Raw genomic sequence first — 18,522 nt, forward strand, 5'->3', positions numbered from 1 at the left:
AACAAAGCAGCATTTTTGGAAAACCCAATTAAATGAAGGAAAAGAAATTACATTTATTGAACACTGAACTGAATACTGAATTGAATGAAACATACAAGGCTGCACTTTTGGAGTATGCAAATGAATGAAATAAGCAAAACTTGCATGTCGTCAATGAACTGAAGTTAATTATGCAAGCCAAGTTGAATGAAAGACTCTAAGAGCAAAGTGGGCACCAACGTTGAAAAACCACTTGTATGTTAAAATTGTGGAGCTACATTATAGAAACTTCTTGTTTGGCTGAAGAGTGAACTACTCAAGAGATCTGAAAGTTACTGCTTTTGTGACCTGTAATGGATTGACTGTGTGGTCTAAAACTGCACCAACACCAGAGAACTACTATTTGTGGAATAAAGAACTGTTGAAGAGTAACTCCATAATTCCTGGTTGCATGACCTGTAATGAGTGGACCATGTGGTCTAAAAAGACGCCAAGATCAGAGAGCTCCTATATGATAATAAGGAACATGGAGGAAACCAATTTATGGTGCGTATCAGACTTGGGGATGGGAACCCTAATTTGTAAAGAATTGTTGAAATACGAGAGCAAAGCTCCAGAGACTTCTTTTAAGTCACTGTTAAGAATTGTTGAAATACGAGACCAAAGCTCTAAGAGACTTCTTTTGTTTCATCATTAATATCGAACTTGGGGAAGGGGTTTTCTGACCTTTATAAAAGGATGGAACTTTATTGCTTATTGAACATTGGAGAAGAGCATCCTGACCTTTACAAAAGTGCAGAACTTTACTGCTTCAAGTCTGAAAGAAGGTAAACTGAACATTGTAATAAAAGGATTGACATTTGGGGAAAAGGAGCTGAAGAATAAGCTTGAGCTGGAAATAGCTCTGAACTTTTACTTTTGGAACACTGTTTAGTTTATGGTTGACATCCCAACACAATATTTTGTCTTAGTTGTGAGTATAGGTTTTGGACACAGACAGACTTTTCAGTTGAACATATTGACAGAGAGTTCCTTTAGAAAGGGAAATTCCACCTTAGCATAGGGCAAGTTAGGCCTTACTCCATCCTGACATTTTCATTAATAAAGGTTTTTGTGATACTTTGAATCTGTTGACTTTGTCTCCTTCCATCATGCCAATCTCACATAAGGTAATGACTTCCTTCTTGACTTCATGACCACCAACTTAACCAGAGTCCCGAAAAATGGTATCTTTGCTAAAGAAGCCTTTGCTGCCAAGAGACATCTGAAATGCTAGAATGATCAACCAGTGCCCTCCTGTCGGGCCCTATTCGTCACTAAACCCATCAGTATCTCATTATCAACCAGGAGTGTTTTTATCTTGAAACTGGTTACACCCCAAATGAAGAAGCCTAATGCTACTGACTCGATTCCTGACTACAAGCCGATCTAAGCGTCACCCTACATCGGGAAAGAATCAGACATGCTCATTGCCAGGCCATTTCTTACACCGGGAGAAAAATAGACTCCTGAGTGACTTGCTGTCCTCCTTACCATGGGAGTTTCAGCACTCTTTTGCATATCAAAGAAGTGCTACTCATTTCTTTCTGTTTTACTTGTAGTGGAACCTCCAAGGTTACATCAGTCAGTCACCTCTGTACTGCGCAACCATACCCTCCTAATATAACTGGCTGCATTTCTATCAAAAGGTACAATACCTTGATCTTATTTGGTGTATACCAAGGACAAGCACACCCACTCATCCCCAAGAGCAGCAGAAGACTTCAAATCCAGAAAGACTGAGTTTGGAGCAGAGGGTGTGTGTGTGTGTTTGTGCTGTGCGTGTGCGCAACCACTTCAATATCTTTAATATCTTTCTGGGGACACACTACCTTCGTGGTTCTGTTTATGCTGGGTTTAATCATATGTTTTTGGGAATGCCTAGCGATGGCATGTTTTGCTATGTTGTTCTAGCCATGCCCTCATACATCAAAGACACTACAGATATGATTAAAATCCTTCAGGACATCACCATAGAAGCAGGAGACCTCTTAGTCACTATGGATGTGGAGGCGTTATATACGTCTATACCCCAAATGGAATGTCTGGGAGCACTAGCAGAAGTATTAGACACATGCAATAGACCCCACAAACCACCCACAGGTTTTATTCTTGAATTCTCAAGGCTGGCGATGACAGAAAACATTTTTCTTTTCAAAAATCAAATGTTTAAACAACAAAAAGGGGTAAGCATGGGGGCAACCTTTGCACCCCACGTGGCTAACCTATGCATGGCCCAGTTTGAGTCAAGGTATATTAGAGAGGTTTTACAAGATCAAACGCAGGGACAACTGAAAGTGTGGCTTCGTTATATTGACAACATATTTATCATCTGGTGAGGTGATAACACATCATTACTAAAATTCCATAAATGGCTCAACACATGTGACATTAATATCAAATTCACCATTGAATGGAGCCAAGTACAGGTAAGTTTCCTGGATCTATTGATAAAAAAACAAGGGAACAATTTGGCCGCTTCATTATTTCGCAAAATTACAGACAAAAATACTCTCCTTCACAACTCCAGCTTCCATCCCGAGGGTCTCAAATATAACTTACCGTACGGGCAATATTTGAGGATCTGACGCAATTGTACGGACAGAGAGGGCTACAATACACATGCAACACAGCTTAAAGCGCAATTAGACACACGAGGATACCCGAAACGCCTGATCAAAAACAATTTGAAGAGGGCTGCAAACATGAATAGAGAGCTCACCCTCCAAAGTAAGGATAAAACAACAAATGAAAGGCTGGTCTGCGTTACTACCTACAACCCCATCAGTAACGAGATCAAAAAGATAATTAACCGAAACTGGGATTTAGTGAAACACCCTGGCACTTTTTCAAAAAAACCTATGTTTGCCTTTAAACAAAACTGTAACCTACGTCAGACATTAGTCCATACCTACCGTGAAAAATACAAGGAAACTACCATTATGAACCAATGGGGACTCCCTGCGATCATTGGACACTACAAATGTGGCAACTGTAGCGTGTGCCCACTCACTGAGACTAAACATACTTTCCAGTACGGGACAAAAACCTGGACAATGAGAAGCCATACCAATTGTCAGACAAAAAACACCATTTATGTGATATCATGCCCTTGCCCCCTGCTATATGTAGGAAAAACCACAAGAGAAGTCAATGTGAGAATCGGTGAACACCGATCCTGCATTAGGAATCGCACACCAGACAAACCACTGGTAGACCATTTTAATAAAAACAACCACAAAGATACGGAAATAAAATGGTTTATATTACAAACCATCCATACTAAAACCAGAGGTGGAGATATGGCCAGTGCCTTACACCGTCTGGAACAAAAATGGATTTATTGCCTTGACACGGTACAACATGGTTTAAATATTTCTGTAGAGTGGAATGCACTGAACAACAAGTAAAACAGTGCCCTGGGAAGCCACGATAGACACAGTTATATTCATCAGTCTCTGGTGCCGAGTACGCTACATCTACCATTCGAAACCACAATGCCCAGAAGCCCACGGGATAAACACCCGGGACGGATCACATGGAGAATCTTGCCGTACAATAACATGCGGAACGACATGAGCCTTGTTTTCACTGTCTGTGACTAAATTACCCATAAACCCACTGGACATGCACTATTTTTACAATACAGCAACTTGGGGTATTATGTGAACCATATATACATGAGGTGCACCCGTTCGTGCCGGGCGACAATCCAGGGCATAGTTTTGCCCCGATCAGTAAGTCTGTCTGATTGTGGACTTTAATATCCACAACCCCCCGCGGCCACGTGACTCGGTAGAGTATCCAACCCGATGTTCACACGGCCATCGCTCTAGTAACAGCAACAACTACGGTCGAGGCTGCAGACACAGATGCCAGACCGCAAATTCCACAGGGGATAGCAGGACATCTTTCAATCACCAGGTAAGTAAACACCTCCACGGAGTTACAAAAGCGATTTCAATATATTTTGCCACGGTCCCCTGACCGTCTCTATTCTGTCTCGAATACAGAGCCAGGTTTCCCACGACGCATGGCACTTAGAAGGAGCACACCCACCGGCACCAGCAAGCCACCTTCCACCTGATAGCAGGCGCTATATGTGAGTAAGTCTCCTTTCATCTAGAGATACATAGCCAGTCTCGCCTGAGAGTAAACAATAGGTGACGCTTTTGCCCCTGTGTGTTTGTCTCCTCTCTCTGCAGGCGCTTGCATTTATTTGGGCTCCCGCCGGCGCCATAATATCATCTTACCCTATAACCAATCCGGGTATTTAAGAAATCTCAATTCAGTGAGTATCTACCCACATGGGCTTTTCTAGCAACCATTACCAACACAGACAGATTCTCATATATTGTCCTCCATATTACAGGACACCCCTTTTGACGTGAAGCACCACAAACGGGAGCACTCACGCCAGGATTCAATCCACTTCACCGGTCCGCAGCCCTTGTAAATACAGAGGAGGTGAGCCAGGTGTTTATAGCCAAATGCTACTGCTGTATCTTTTAACCAGTAAAAAGGTTTTAAATTACAGAGATGACATTATAAGACTAATCAAGTCTTTTACTATTTCCTAGAACTGAGGCTTTTTCAGCCACCACCCCCATTGTGTATGTTTGAAGAGGCAACGCAGAACTAGCGGCTGCTCTCCGTCTTGAAAAAGGTTGATTACAAACGAATGGACAAGGGGACCTCTACCCTTGCAGAGAACTCAACCGAAAAATGTCAACACTAGTTTTCTAAACCCCTGAACATAGACAGAGGGTCAGATTGCAAAATGATAAAGTGACAAATTGACATTTATGTTGAAATCGTGATATTAATGGTATATCACTGGTATTTTTGTGAAGGTATAATGAATGCATGAGGAAGTTTGATGAATGAAGAAGGTATGGAGGGATGTGTTTGTGGCAACAAAAAAAAACCTTGTTGGTGTAAATGCTATTTATTTTCCTTATGTAACTATTTATGTACAATAAATACAAATGCTACTATGATTTAAATAATAGTAAGAGGTCATTTCTGGTCTAGTTGGCCCACCCTCCTCATATTCTAGTGTTACATTGCCGGGAGGGCCATAGACGTTAATCAGGCACCCTTATTTTTCTTTCTATGTTTTGCTATGTGCCTCTACTACTCTATGATATACTTGCCCGGCCCTGTTTTGAAGTGCTACACACAGTTAGGTTTGGTAGTCTACACTGTGTTATGTTATGATATGCCATGTCGTGATTTAAGCGGTAGAAACATGCTGCATGATGTCTTGTTCGGCTGGGATCAATGTCTTCTTTTTCCAAAGCTAAGTGCATGTTATGTAAAATCTACCTAAGTGCTAATGTACATACTCATTCACTCCTTTTGTGTGGTAAGGTCATGTTATATTATGTTGATGTATTATTATAATGGTTTTCTTTACATTTCAAATTTTCAAGCACCTTTGAAGAAGCCATAAAACAGCAGGTAGCAATCCCCTAAAGAAGCCAAGAAAACAAGAAAAAAACAGAGGAAGTTAGACCTGGAAATCTGATATGTTAACTAGACCATACACTCCTGTTTTGACCCAACATTCACACGATGCCCTGTATTAACAGTACACAGTAACTGCAACCCAGGGTGAAAAGGCTAGTCAAAGGCTGTAGTATGTAAATTAACTCTCATAAACGCCCAACCTCAGCCTAAGAGGATTCATGCCTCAGACACCTATATGACCATTACCTTAAAAGCCCAAGCAGAACTCGGGAACCTCCAGGAAGGCCGGACCGGAGCTTCTGCTCCCAAGGATGCCATGGTCGAAATTCCACCCTCAGTTAAATGTGCGTATATTTCTTTCTAGCTTTCTCCTCTTTAGAACCTGGCTACTTGTGGTTTACGTAGAGGTGATGTGTACCTTGTGTGCTCTTGGGCATGGTTTAAGAATCCGGGTCAGTGGCTGCGCTATATAAGTCATTAAAGTAAAGTTCTACATGCCTTGTCTCACCATGACACCATGGAAGTCTAAAAAAACTGACCACTATTGAACCATAGACAGGCATTATGTCCTTACACACTTTGCACACAAGCACAAGCCTAGGGTTTTGCTAAAGAAATCATTTTTGGTAAACATGACACAAATAAGGAAACCAAAAAATGCAAGTATATTTTGCTTGCTTTTCTGGGAGCCTTTGCAAACTTGACAAATTCGGATTTCTGACATACAACCTCCCAAATGGTGTTGGAATCCTATGGAAGTAAATAGAAGGGCTTTGTCATCTGTGTTTTCATGGGAATGGCTTCAACATGCCCAGGCTCCCCCTCCAGTGAGTACATTCCAGACATCTCCCCTGGCGCTTCCATGGCATAACTCATGGAAGGAGGCGCTATACAAATGCAAGATAGCATAACTTATCCTGTTCAGAATTTGACTGGTCCCACCTGCTCACATCATCATCTACCAAATCTATGCAGATGAAGATTAACTCTACCTGGATCTGTGCATGGAATCTGGAGATCCACACTAAACAGCTGATGTGCTGCTTCATGAACTGCACTTGATTATACAAAATGGGCCTTGCCTTAGTGTGTCAAAGACATAATTGAACCCTCTGGATCCATTGTGACTGCATGGTGTAAAAGTGTAGAACACTTCCCATTCCTGTTGGGAAGGCCCACAGCCAAGGTAGCATCGCCATTAAAAACAAGTTACCAAAAACAGGTTCCACCATCTTCAATGTCACAAAGAGTTCTATAGCTGTTTGAAACTCCCAAAATTTCAGTTTGATCTTGGCTGTCATTACCTCCCATCTGGCTTTCTGCAGTGCTTACACATGACCGCAGCCGAACACTCTCATTGAGCCTCAGAGAGCTCTCCATCTTGTGGCCAAACCCACCTTTGACATTTGGAAACTTTAACACATCTGTGCGACACTGAAATACCAACACGGTCCCTTGATCAAAGGACAGTCATGGCTCAGAACCCTGTGCACAGTGCACAATGAATGTCATGGACTAGCTGTGGCAGAATGTCAACTGGTGAGTGCAGAATAACCCAAGCTTTTTTATTTTTATTTCACAAAATGATGCAAGTAATTCTGCTTCTGAAAGGGAGGTTTGCTAATCGGATCCCCTTTTCATAATTGCTCCATGACATAATTATAGTGCACACGTGTGCCTTTGCTGAGGCAGCCTCCTGGTGTCCTCTGCACCATCCCTGCCATGGCATAGGGTGGGTTCAAAGGTCACATGTGCATTCATGACAGCTACAGAAACTCAAAGTGTCAGCAGAAAGAAGTGGCTTTCTAATCTTCTGTTCCTCTAAATGTATTGATTGTATGTCTTAGTTAGTCTTGTGGCAAGTATATCTTTAAATATAAACCTTGCCTGCTTGGGGCAATGTAAATACTAAAGCATGCAATTATACCACCACAGCATTTAGATATCACACTAGTGTCAGCTTTGTGAGTGGCACAGCTGTGAGAGGACTGATGTGTGATGGTGTCTGGTCTGAATCTCTGCACAGCTGGCCTGCTGGACAATAACGAGGATGCTTTCCTTTGGCCCCTTCAGGAAGGGCAGCACCTTCCTCAGGGCAGCAGAACCCTGACCTCCTGGAAATCGGTAATTTCAAGGCAGCACATGCAGAACAGTAATGTCTGTCCGAGATTACCTCTTTAGTTAATACCTCCATGATATGTAGACCTCTGTAGCAGGACTAAATAGTCTGGCTATGGGAATTCACTGGCTAGAAACAGCTGAGCACTAACCTGAACACTAATCTCAGCGAGAGCACTAAGTGGCTTGGAAAGGAGCTAGCAAGGGTAAGGGGGATGTCTGTAGGATAACTGAATCAGTTCCAATGTGGCAGCAACATTGAAGGAAGTTGAGGCAGCATAGAAATTATTTTGAGCTCAGGAAGGAGCATTTAGACAATGCTTTGGACCTATTGATACACTTTGCTTCTTTTTGGAATAAGTCCTCTGGTGATATCTGGAGCAGGGGTCAGGCATGCTATATCAGGTTAAGATCTCTCGCTCTCTTGGAAAGTGCTACAAGCTGCATCAGAGTCATACTGTCTGGTGTCGACATGTAAGGGGTTCATTCCCTCCACTAGCAGGAAAGGGACTCTGAGAAATGATAGGCATTGGTCTGTTGCAGACTGTGGGGCATTTCCCTTACCTCAACAGAAGTTCTGGAACACTGAAAATCATAGGATTCGAGCGAGCCTAGATCATGGGAGCTGACTTGTATGTGTTCATTCACTATCATGACCTTCCTCTGGGCTGAAAACCAGGTACAACTCCTGGAACCGTCTACCTCTATACAGCGCCCTACCTCTCAGGCAGGCTCACCATGCTTCTATGCTGGTGATAGGTGGATAATGCCATGTTCTAAGTCATGGACAAGCAAAAAACACTGCTCTCCAAGTGCCAAAGGGCAATCATGACTTTCTCTTCCTTACCTTCTGTCAAAGCCTCTATATAGCAGAATACAGGTCAAAAACACACAGTGGATACATGGCATTAACACTGTGGCCAAAGAAGGATTGGTGCGCAGGTATGGTTATAAGGTACATGTGAGTAATGTATTCACTTATGTGCTGGGGCGAGCGCAGCCGCGCAGAGACAGTGGATAAGGCTGCTCCAAATACTGTTACTGGGTTTAAATTGCTTTCTGAAATCGATCAAATGTGGTTTTTATTTATTGTAAATGCTTGGACTTTTATATATTCTATACATTGTGATTTTACATGCTACCTCTTTTGAAACAATGGAGGATCCACTGGAAGTATTTCTTCCTTTCCTTCTTTCACTCCGGCACAGCCCCATGTGACCCGCTGCACTGATGTGCTGGGCGAGCGGCCACGCTGCAGCCGCGCCCAGCGTGTGCACCCCAAGCATGCCAAAGGCGCGTTTAAGGCAAGCCTATCTCTGCCCGTTCATGCTCCTGCTGGGCCCTGCGCCTCTGAGGTCTATCAGGGCGAGATGCTGGTATCATTGCAGTATCCACAGTCTTCTGCGAAAGCGGTTAAGCAGTATTCTCAAGCAGAACTGCTGTCCCTGGCTCTTCTGGAGGTTAGTTTTCCTCCTGGATTGCTGGTACAGGCCCTGTTGGCGTCTGAGTCTTGTGTGACTCTGTATGGAACTGTAAAGGATACAATGCCTAATGGTAGTTTGGGGAATACATCTTGTGATATGCGTGTCCTTTCTGAAGCGTTTTCTACTGGCTTTCTATGTGAATGCCAGATCCGCAGTCACTCACCGCAATTAAATCTTTGCTCTTTTAGAAGAATTTTCTCCTGACCCTGACCTGCTTTGCTTAACAGAGACCTGGCTTAGATCTTGTTCTGATCCAGAAAGTGTACAAATGCAAACTATAATATTCTACATTTATGTTATGTTATGTTATGTTATGTTATTTTGCACTTATATAGCGCCTTATATACCATTGGTATGGTCTGAAGGCGCTGATAGGTTGAACGCCCTTGGGAACCGAAGTTCAGATCAGTAGAGAGAGTAGAGAGAGTCAAAGAGGTGCGTGTGAGCACCGGATATGTGTGCAGCTCGTGCGGTATTCGTGTGATAGCTACTTCTTAGCGATAGGTGTGGTGGTTGAGAGATCAGGAGAATGTGTTCGTTCTGGCAGGATTTATCCAGAACGGATGTGGCTGCGTTAGGCCTGAGGAGAACGCCTGGCTGGGGTGTGTGAAACCAGCAGTGTTTACTTAGAGTGATGTGGAGTAAGCGGCCGATGTTGGTATGAGAACAGTTATACCGAATGGTGTCATAGTATCTCTGCGATCTAGTTGAGTGGTGATGTAAAGGAGAGAGTAAGCGTGGTGGTGTGATAGGATGGGTTATATGCTCTTTCGAAACGTTCTCTGCATTCCAGATTGTACTATATACGCTCCAGATACTTTGTTTATTTTCTAAATCCACACATAGGTTATTGGGTACACTTCTAAATGCAACTTTCTCAGAGAGGATATTGTGCACAACTTCTAAATATACACATAGGCTATTGGGCACAGCTTCTAAATGCAACTTCTAAATATACACATTGGCTAGTGGGTACACTTCTAAATGCAACCTTTCTCAGAGAGGCTATTGGGCACAACTTCTAAATATACACACTGGCTATTAGGCATTACTTCTAAATGCAACTTTCTCATTGAGGCTATTGGGCACAACTTCTAAATGCAGCTTTTCTCTGAGGGGTTATTGGGCACAGCTTCTAAATGTACCCATAGGCTATTGGGTACACTTCTGAATGCAACTTTTCCTGAGGGAGGCTATTGGGCACAACTTCAAAATGCAGCTTTTCTCTGAGGTGTGATTGGGCATAGCTTCTAAATATACACATAGGCTATTGGGCACAGCTTCTAAATGCAACTTTCCTCAGAGAGGCTATTGGGCACAACTTCTAAATATACACACTGGCTATTAGGCATTACTTCTAAATGGAACTTTCTCATTGAGGCTATTGGGCACAACTTCTAAATGCAGCTTTTCTCTGAGGGGTTATTGGGCACAGCTTCTAAATGTACCCATAGGCTATTGGGTACACTTCTGAATGCAAATTTTCCTGAGGGAGGCTATTGGGCACAACTTCTAAATGCAGCTTTTCTCTGAGGTGTTATTGGGCATAGCTTCTAAATATACACATAGGCCATTGGGCACAGCTTCTAAATGCAACTTTTCTCAGAGCGGCTATTAGGCACAACTTCTAAATGCAACTTTTCTCAGAGAGGCTATTGGGCACAACTTCTGAATGCAACTTCAAAATATACACATTGGCTAGTGGGTACACTTCTAAATGCAACCTTTCTCAGAGAGGCTATTGGGCACAACTTCTAAATATACACACTGGCTATTAGGCATTACTTCTAAATGCAACTTTCTCATTGAGGCTATTGGGCACAACTTCTAAATGCAGCTTTTCTCTGAGGGGTTATTGGGCACAGCTTCTAAATCTACACATGGGCTATCGGGTACACTTCTAAATGGAACTTTCCTCAGAGAGGTTATTGGGTACACTTCTAAATGCAACCTTTCTCAGAGAAGCTATTGGGCACAACTTCTAAATATACACATTGGTTATTGGGTACGCTTCTAGGTGCAACTTTTCTCAGAGAGGCTATTGTGCACAACTTCTAAATATACACACTGGCTATTGGGTATACTTCTAAATGCAACTTTTCTCAGAGAGGCTATTGGGCACAACTTCTAAATGCAACTTTTCTCAGAGAGGCTATTGGGCACAACTTCTAAATGCAACTTTTCTCAGAGAGGCTATTGAGCACAACTTCTGAATGCAACTTCAAAATATATACATTGGCTAATGGGTACACTTCTAAATGCAACCTTTCTCAGAGAGGCTATTGGGCACAACTTCTAATTATACACACTGGCTATTAGGCATTACTTCTAAATGCAACTTTCTCATTGAGGATATTGGGCACAACTTCTAAATGCAGCTTTTCTCTGAGGGGTTATTGGGCACAGCTTCTAAATGTACCCATAGGTTATTGGGTCCACTTCTGAATGCAACTTTTCCTGAGGGAGACTATTGGGCACAACTTCTAAATGCAGCTTTTCTCTGAGGTGTTATTGGGCATAGCTTCTAAATGTACACATAGGCTATCGGGTACACTTCTAAATGGAACTTTCCTCAGAGAGGCTATTGGGCACAACTTCTAAATATACACACTGGCTATTGGATACACTTGTAAAATGCAACTTTTTCTCTTTAGATAGACCCACCCCAATGAAATGGGGTGGTTTGGCATTGGTCCATTTAGCTGCCATACACTGCACTCCGTTCCTCTTGCACATAATGTACTGTGTGAGCTCTATTTAATCCAGCTCCAAATTTCTCCCACGGTTTATTTCCACATTTTATTGGTCAATTGTCCGCCTTCTCCCTCCCTAACCAACTTTGCCTATGATTTGATTTTGTGCGGCTTATCACTGATTTGGTTTATTGTTATGGGAGATTTTAATGTGTGTCCTAATAACCCTGCAGATTCTTATGCTACGAATCTAATTGCCACCTTGGCGGACATGTCTCTTGACTTGCAAACAGACCTCCCGACTCATAGGCATGGAAATGTCCTGGATTAGATTTTCTCTGATAAGTCCTTGACCACTACTTTCAAACCTTTACTGCCCTCTCCCGATCCCCAAAAACCCATTCCTCTCACCGACACTGGGGTAAGGTCTTCCCAATTTCTTTGGCAAACCACCGTATGGTAAGTACTAATAACTTACAGTGAAAGAGAATTGTGATCCTGGCAGTGCTTTTCTTAATGCCATGACAAATGTAGCAGATAATTTTGCCCCTGCCGTAACTAGTAACATCCGCTCCAAACCATCAGCTCCTTGGTTCTCTTTGGATCTTAGAGCTCCTAAGCAAGCATGTGGTCATCTCAAACGTAAATAGCACATTAATTATTACCTTTGATCTAAACAGACCGATAAACAATCATTATGCCATTATCAAGAGGCTAATAAATCGGCAAAATCTCAATTCTTTGCTAATCTAATTTTATCAGCCTCCTGTTCCTCATGTAAACTCTTTAAAGTAGTGAAGGAACTTTCGGCCTTGCCCCCGCCAAAATTGGACCCCTCATGCTCTCAAGCATAATGTGATTCTATCAGTTTGTTTTTTTCGGAGGAAATTTGCAGGATACGTCAATCCATTGCGAGTAATGACCTGAATGATCCTCTTTTTCCTCCATCTCCCAATAGGGAAATTTGCTTGAGCCGTTTTAATTCAATCCGGTCACTGATGAGATAGTTTTGGCTGACTCTCAAAAGATAAAATCAGCCTCCCATGTGGACCCCATTCCTCTTTGGGTAATTCAGGCTTTGCCGCAAAAAGCAGTTCCCATGTTCAGTCAGCTCTTCCCTACTCTTTCACAATGGGTATAATCCTGGCTTCCTTCGAACATGCCCTCGTCACCCCAGCCTTGAAGAAGCCCCATTTGGATGTAACCCTTGCAGCTAACTACTGGCTCATTGTGCTGCTTCTGTTTCTGACGAAACCTATGGAAACAATAGTCACCCCACAACATTCCCACTTTTTAGAATCTCCCCATCTGCTACACCCTTATTTGTACCGTTTTAGACCCCTGCTAGGCACTGAATCTCTGTTATTAATGATCTTGCTGTGCTTTGGGACCGCAGAGAGGTCAGAGTTTTTATTCTCCTTTACCTCTCCACGGCTTTTGATATGATTGATCATGGCATCCTTCTTCGGTGCTCAAATGGTTTTCATCCTTTCTCACGGGTCATACCCAAGCGGTGTCCCTGTTTCCATTTGAATAGACCCCTGTGGCCCTCTCTTGCGAGGTCCTCCAAATTTCATCTCTGTCTCCACTCCTCTTTAATCTTTACCTGCAACTGCTGGCAGACCTTTTCTCTGAATGCAAGGTTCCTTCTATACATATGTGGAGGACCCCAGCTGTTTTTTCACCTGAATTAGCCTGTTTCAGATGCGGCTCAAAAGTGCGAAATTGCTTAGCGGCAATTGGTATTTGGATGGCGAAGAACTGATTGAAGTTAAAAGACGGAAGAAACAGCGATTTGGTGCTTGACTCCGATCCTACCAATACTCTCTGGACTACTGATTTTTAGCCAGACTCTTTTGGACCTGTCCTAAACCCAGTAACTCAGTTAAGAGTCTTGGCATTAAACTCTTACCATCAGGTTCCAGGGAAGCCAAAATCTTGTGACTTTTTGCTGACTTTTTCAGGCTACAGATCCTGAAGAAAACATTACCTTTTCTGCCTACGTATATTCAAACCAAAGTAGTTACTGCATCCATTATGGGATCCTTGCATTAATGCAATGGAACCTACCTTGGCCAACCAGCTTTCCTGATTTAGCGCCTGCAGCTGTTATAAAATGCTGCAGCTCACTTGGCTTTGAGAGCCACAGACTTTCTCTCTGCCATAGCCTATTAAAGCAGTTTCACTGGCTGTCAGTGAATAGTCGTATAATATTCAAGGTTCTCTGTATTGTGCATCGCGCAATTCATAAAGCTGGAGCTGAACATTTACAATCGAAACTGACCTTTTACACTCCAGCTTGCAGTCTGCTTCACTTAATTTGTTGATAGTGTTACAGACAATAAAAGCGCAGCCCCTTTAAGAAGGAGGGACTGCAGTGGGGGAGGGGAAGCTGAGGCGAGGGGACCAGGGAGGGAGGGAGAAGTTGATGTTTATTGAATAAAGGAATAAGCAGCAGAGAACTGTTATCCATGTCCTCTGTAAATGCACGTGTGTTGAGACACAACAACTGGCGACGAGGCGCCACGGCCCTCTGTGCCAAATTCATGGTGGAGGGAAGCAGCGGCAAGGAGGACCGCTTGACGGGGAGAGGAGGCTGAAGGAGGCAGCCAGCACGAGGTGACGGGCTGAAGGAGGCAGCCAGCACGAGGCAACAACAAGCATCGTTGACGGAGAAGGATCGCACAGCAATACGAGAGCTGGTGAGCTAGTGAAGGAGCGAGTAACAGGCTGCAAAGAAGGTTGGCCGTTACCACGAGGAGGAGCGCGCAGCAGGCCAATGAAGACGTCCATCATGACTACGTGCAGCATCGGCAGGGAGGACCATCTGACAGGCACAAGGAAGAGCGCGACCCTGTAACACAAGTCAGCGGTAAGGCGGTCCTTTCAGCGAGAGAAAAGGGGTGTATGGGACAGCACCACCCATGGAGGAGGTGCTGGAAGGCGGGTGAGCAAGGTGGCCAGAAGAGATAAGCTCAGATCCACACCAGGCAGCGCATAGGCTGTGTGTCACGAGCTACCCTGCCTTGTTCTGCAAACCCACTAGAATGCAAGAACTGGCAACAAAAGAAATTATACTGGCACCAATTCCATTTTCAAGCACGGATTAAATTGAGGATGGGGGCAATCTATAACACTTGCTCTACAATCCCACTAGAACATGAGGACTGGAAACGAATAGTGATTATACGGACAACAATCCCGTTTTCACGTACGGATCATACTGAGGAGGAGGGGTAAACTATAACAAGGAAGGAATAGAACAAAGCACCCCGGGGAAAACAAAGCACAGAGCCCACCAGAACACATTAAGAGTCACACACAGAAGCATGTGCAACCCAGAGGATATGGGGAGAGGTAAAGTGACACAAGGGTAAGCTGAAATCCATGGCACCGGTAGGGACACACACTTCAGAAGCGACACATCATATCCACATGAGAGGATCAGCAAATCAAGGCAAGACCACGTGGAGGCCGGACACACCCGCCATCACACACAAAAGAGCTCACCCCGCCTAAGCAATGTCACAAGGTGCGCCACTAGATGGATGCACAAGTCGCTGCAGGGTTCAACCCCACAAACCGGCTGATGTTTCTATGATGCCCCAACCCATTCACGCTATAACCCCAAGAAGACCAGGGCCAGCGATGGCAGGAGTGGATGGTAGAATTTGAAGGTTTCATGAGAGTGGTAGGGAAACAAAACACGCCCAACAAAATAGACATCTTCACGAATCTTGTAGGGAAGGAGATGAAAGGGATCATAAAAACCATTTCCCGCCAATAAAAGTTGACATATCAACTTCTCACAGTGGCGATCAACGGAAAGTTAGTAGTCCTTCCCAACAGAGACTACGAAAAGTACACTTTCAATCAGTGCACACAAGTGCCTCACAAGACGATTGGCCAATTCATACTCCGACTCCAGATGAAGATAACATATTGCGACTTTGCAAACTTCAATGACGACAAAGCCATCAGGCTGAGGATAATAGAAGGATGCATATCCTTGCAATTCAGAAAACACCTGCTAAAGATACCGCTCCCACTACAGTAGATTGCAGACCTCGCAAGGGTGTATGAAAGGGTTGACGTGCAAGCAGCCAACATATAAAATCCAAAAAAAAAGACACTGTGGCTGCCATCACAACCACACCACAGGGGCAGACCAGATATCCCAGGTGCAACACCTCGTCAAGAAGCATGGAACACCAACCGTCGGACCTCACCAGAGAGACAATGTTACAGGTGTGGCTTTGAATTCCTCCATAAGGGCCAGTGCACAGACATTGGGCAAATGTGCATGAGGTGCAGCTAGGAGAATCATTTCCAAATCATGTTCCATGAGAAAACACCACTGATACCTGCATATAGGCCACCTCCAGAGACAAAACTTAACAGGAGATATGACCCACCGAGGTGTTCCCCAGGGGTCTAACCTCCCCCCATGGCTTTTCAACCAATACCTGGCAACTCTCGCCTACTGCATTGCCACTTTCTGCTCAAATTTCCAGTGCTACGCTGATGACACTCAACTCATTTTCAGGCTGCCCTCTGCCACCTCCTCTCCCTCTCTCATCTCTGATTGCCTAACTACCATTCAAGATTGGTGTGCCGCCAATGATCTTTGTCTGAATGCCAGCAAGACGGAGATCCTCCTCATCGGCACACCTTCACCATCCTTTCCCCTCACTCTCTGGCCGGCCTCCCTTGGCCCTCCTCCTACCCCCACCTGCGAGGCTAAGAACATCGGGGTCATCTTTGACTCCACCCTTTCCTTCTCCGCCCATCTCTGAGGTCGCTAAAAAGTCAAATTTCCGACTGCACCTCCTCAGAGGTACTCTGCCTTTCCTCTCCTTCCCCCAGAAGCTCATGGTATCCCAAGCTCTGGTTCTCGCTAGCTTGGACTATTGTAACAGCCTCTTTCTAAATCTACCTGCCTCTACTCTCCACCCTCTGCAACTAATCCAGAACAGGACTCCGAGACTTGTCCTTGGCTTCAAGCCCTGGGATCGTATCTCTCCTGCTCTGAAATCTCTCCACTGGCTCCCAGTGGATGCAAGGATTACATTCAAAACCCTCTGCATTGTCCACAAGGCTTTCTGGGGCCTGGGTCCAAAATACCTTCAGCTATCCCTCTGCAAATACCTCCCCTCTCGAGCTCTTCACTCCTCTACCTCCAACTCCCTCAGGGTCAGTCGTTTTTCAAAGAAACGAGCTGGGGGTAGATCTCTGTCTTCGGCTGGGGCCTCCCTCTGGAACAGCCTCCCTGCCACCCTAAAACTTGAGGAGAACCATCTCCGGTTCCGGAAGCACCTCAACACCTTCCTCTTTTCTTCTGCCTTCACTTCCCCCTCTCCCCTGCTGATCTGTTCTCTCTTGGCACCGTGCACCTGGCCACCCTCTGTCCTTCGGGCCCAGGTACCTGCTCTCCCTGCCACCCTCCTGCACTGCCTCTGGGCCACCTCTTGCACTGGGGTCTGTATCTGTACCCATACAGCCCCCCCTTTTTTCTTCCTGCACTTATCAGACCTTCCCTGTCTGCTGCCTTAAACCTAGCACTTGCAAATTGCTGGCTGCATTACCACTGTTTGTTGCCTTTATTATTTATTTATTGTTATTTATCTGTTTCTCCTCTGCATCGCATTTTCCACTTCTCCCCCTTCCATGCACTTTTCCCCTCCCCCCTCTCCCATGCACTTGCACGTTCTCAATGTCACTGGGCCTAGTAAGATCGCTGTTTTGTTCTCCCCTGTTCCTCTCCCTTGCCTTGTCGCGCTCTGAAACACTTGTGTACGAGTGCGATAGAAATAAAATATAAATCAATCAATACTCTGCGCATCCAGGATTCATAAGGGCCGTAGAAAATTTAAATGTCTATCCACCTGGTAGAAACTCTGAGACATAGGAATACCTCTTCCATGCACAACCAAATCAAGCTCTGGACCAAAAATTCAGACAAGAATACACCACGAGTGACCCATACGAAAACCCTCCAACAGAAGAAGACCCATCATCAACATAGCCCTACTATGAATATGACAGATATAGCATAGAATATGTCCGGCTGATATATGATACCTCAGATGACAGTGCTGCACCGACAGTGACGTACAGCTGGGGGGACGACACACCCAGGAACAGCACGATGATGCTCTAAGGGAGGTGTGCAATATTCTACATAAAGCCGGACTAAAATGCACCATCAATAAACGCAGCCTGTGCTTCTTCAGCCACATATTCTCCGACCAAGGGATCAGGGCGGACCCCAACAAGATCAGCGCCATTGTGAATCTAGAGGCTGCGAATGACGTGGCAGAGCTGCGTTCCTTCTTAGGAATGGTGGGATACTGTGCCCTCTACATGCCACACTATGCAACACTCACCAGCTACTTTAAGGAGGAGGGACTGCAGTGGGGAAGGGGAAGCCAAGGGGAGGGGACCACAGAGGGAGGGAGCAGTAGATGATATGGGAATAAAGGAATAAGTAGCAGAGAACCATTGTCCGCGTCCACTGTAAATGCACGTGTATTGAGACACAACAGATGGTGCCTAGGTTTCACAGAGCTAGGGCTAGAGGCCTGTCCTTTTCTGTCCTTGCCTCCTCCATGAGTTTACGGATCTTCTTGGCTTTTGTAGGGCTATTAAAACCCATCTTTTTTTTAACCTGGCTTTGCCTTTTCTTGGCTTAGCTCTTGGTGGCTTACCGGCTTGTATTTTAGCAGCTAGATGCCATT

The sequence above is a fragment of the Ambystoma mexicanum genome, chromosome 3p, assembly GCF_040938575.1.
Source record: "Ambystoma mexicanum isolate Mex_15411 chromosome 3p, UKY_AmexF1_1, whole genome shotgun sequence".
NCBI classification, from domain to species: Eukaryota; Metazoa; Chordata; class Amphibia; order Caudata; family Ambystomatidae; genus Ambystoma; species Ambystoma mexicanum.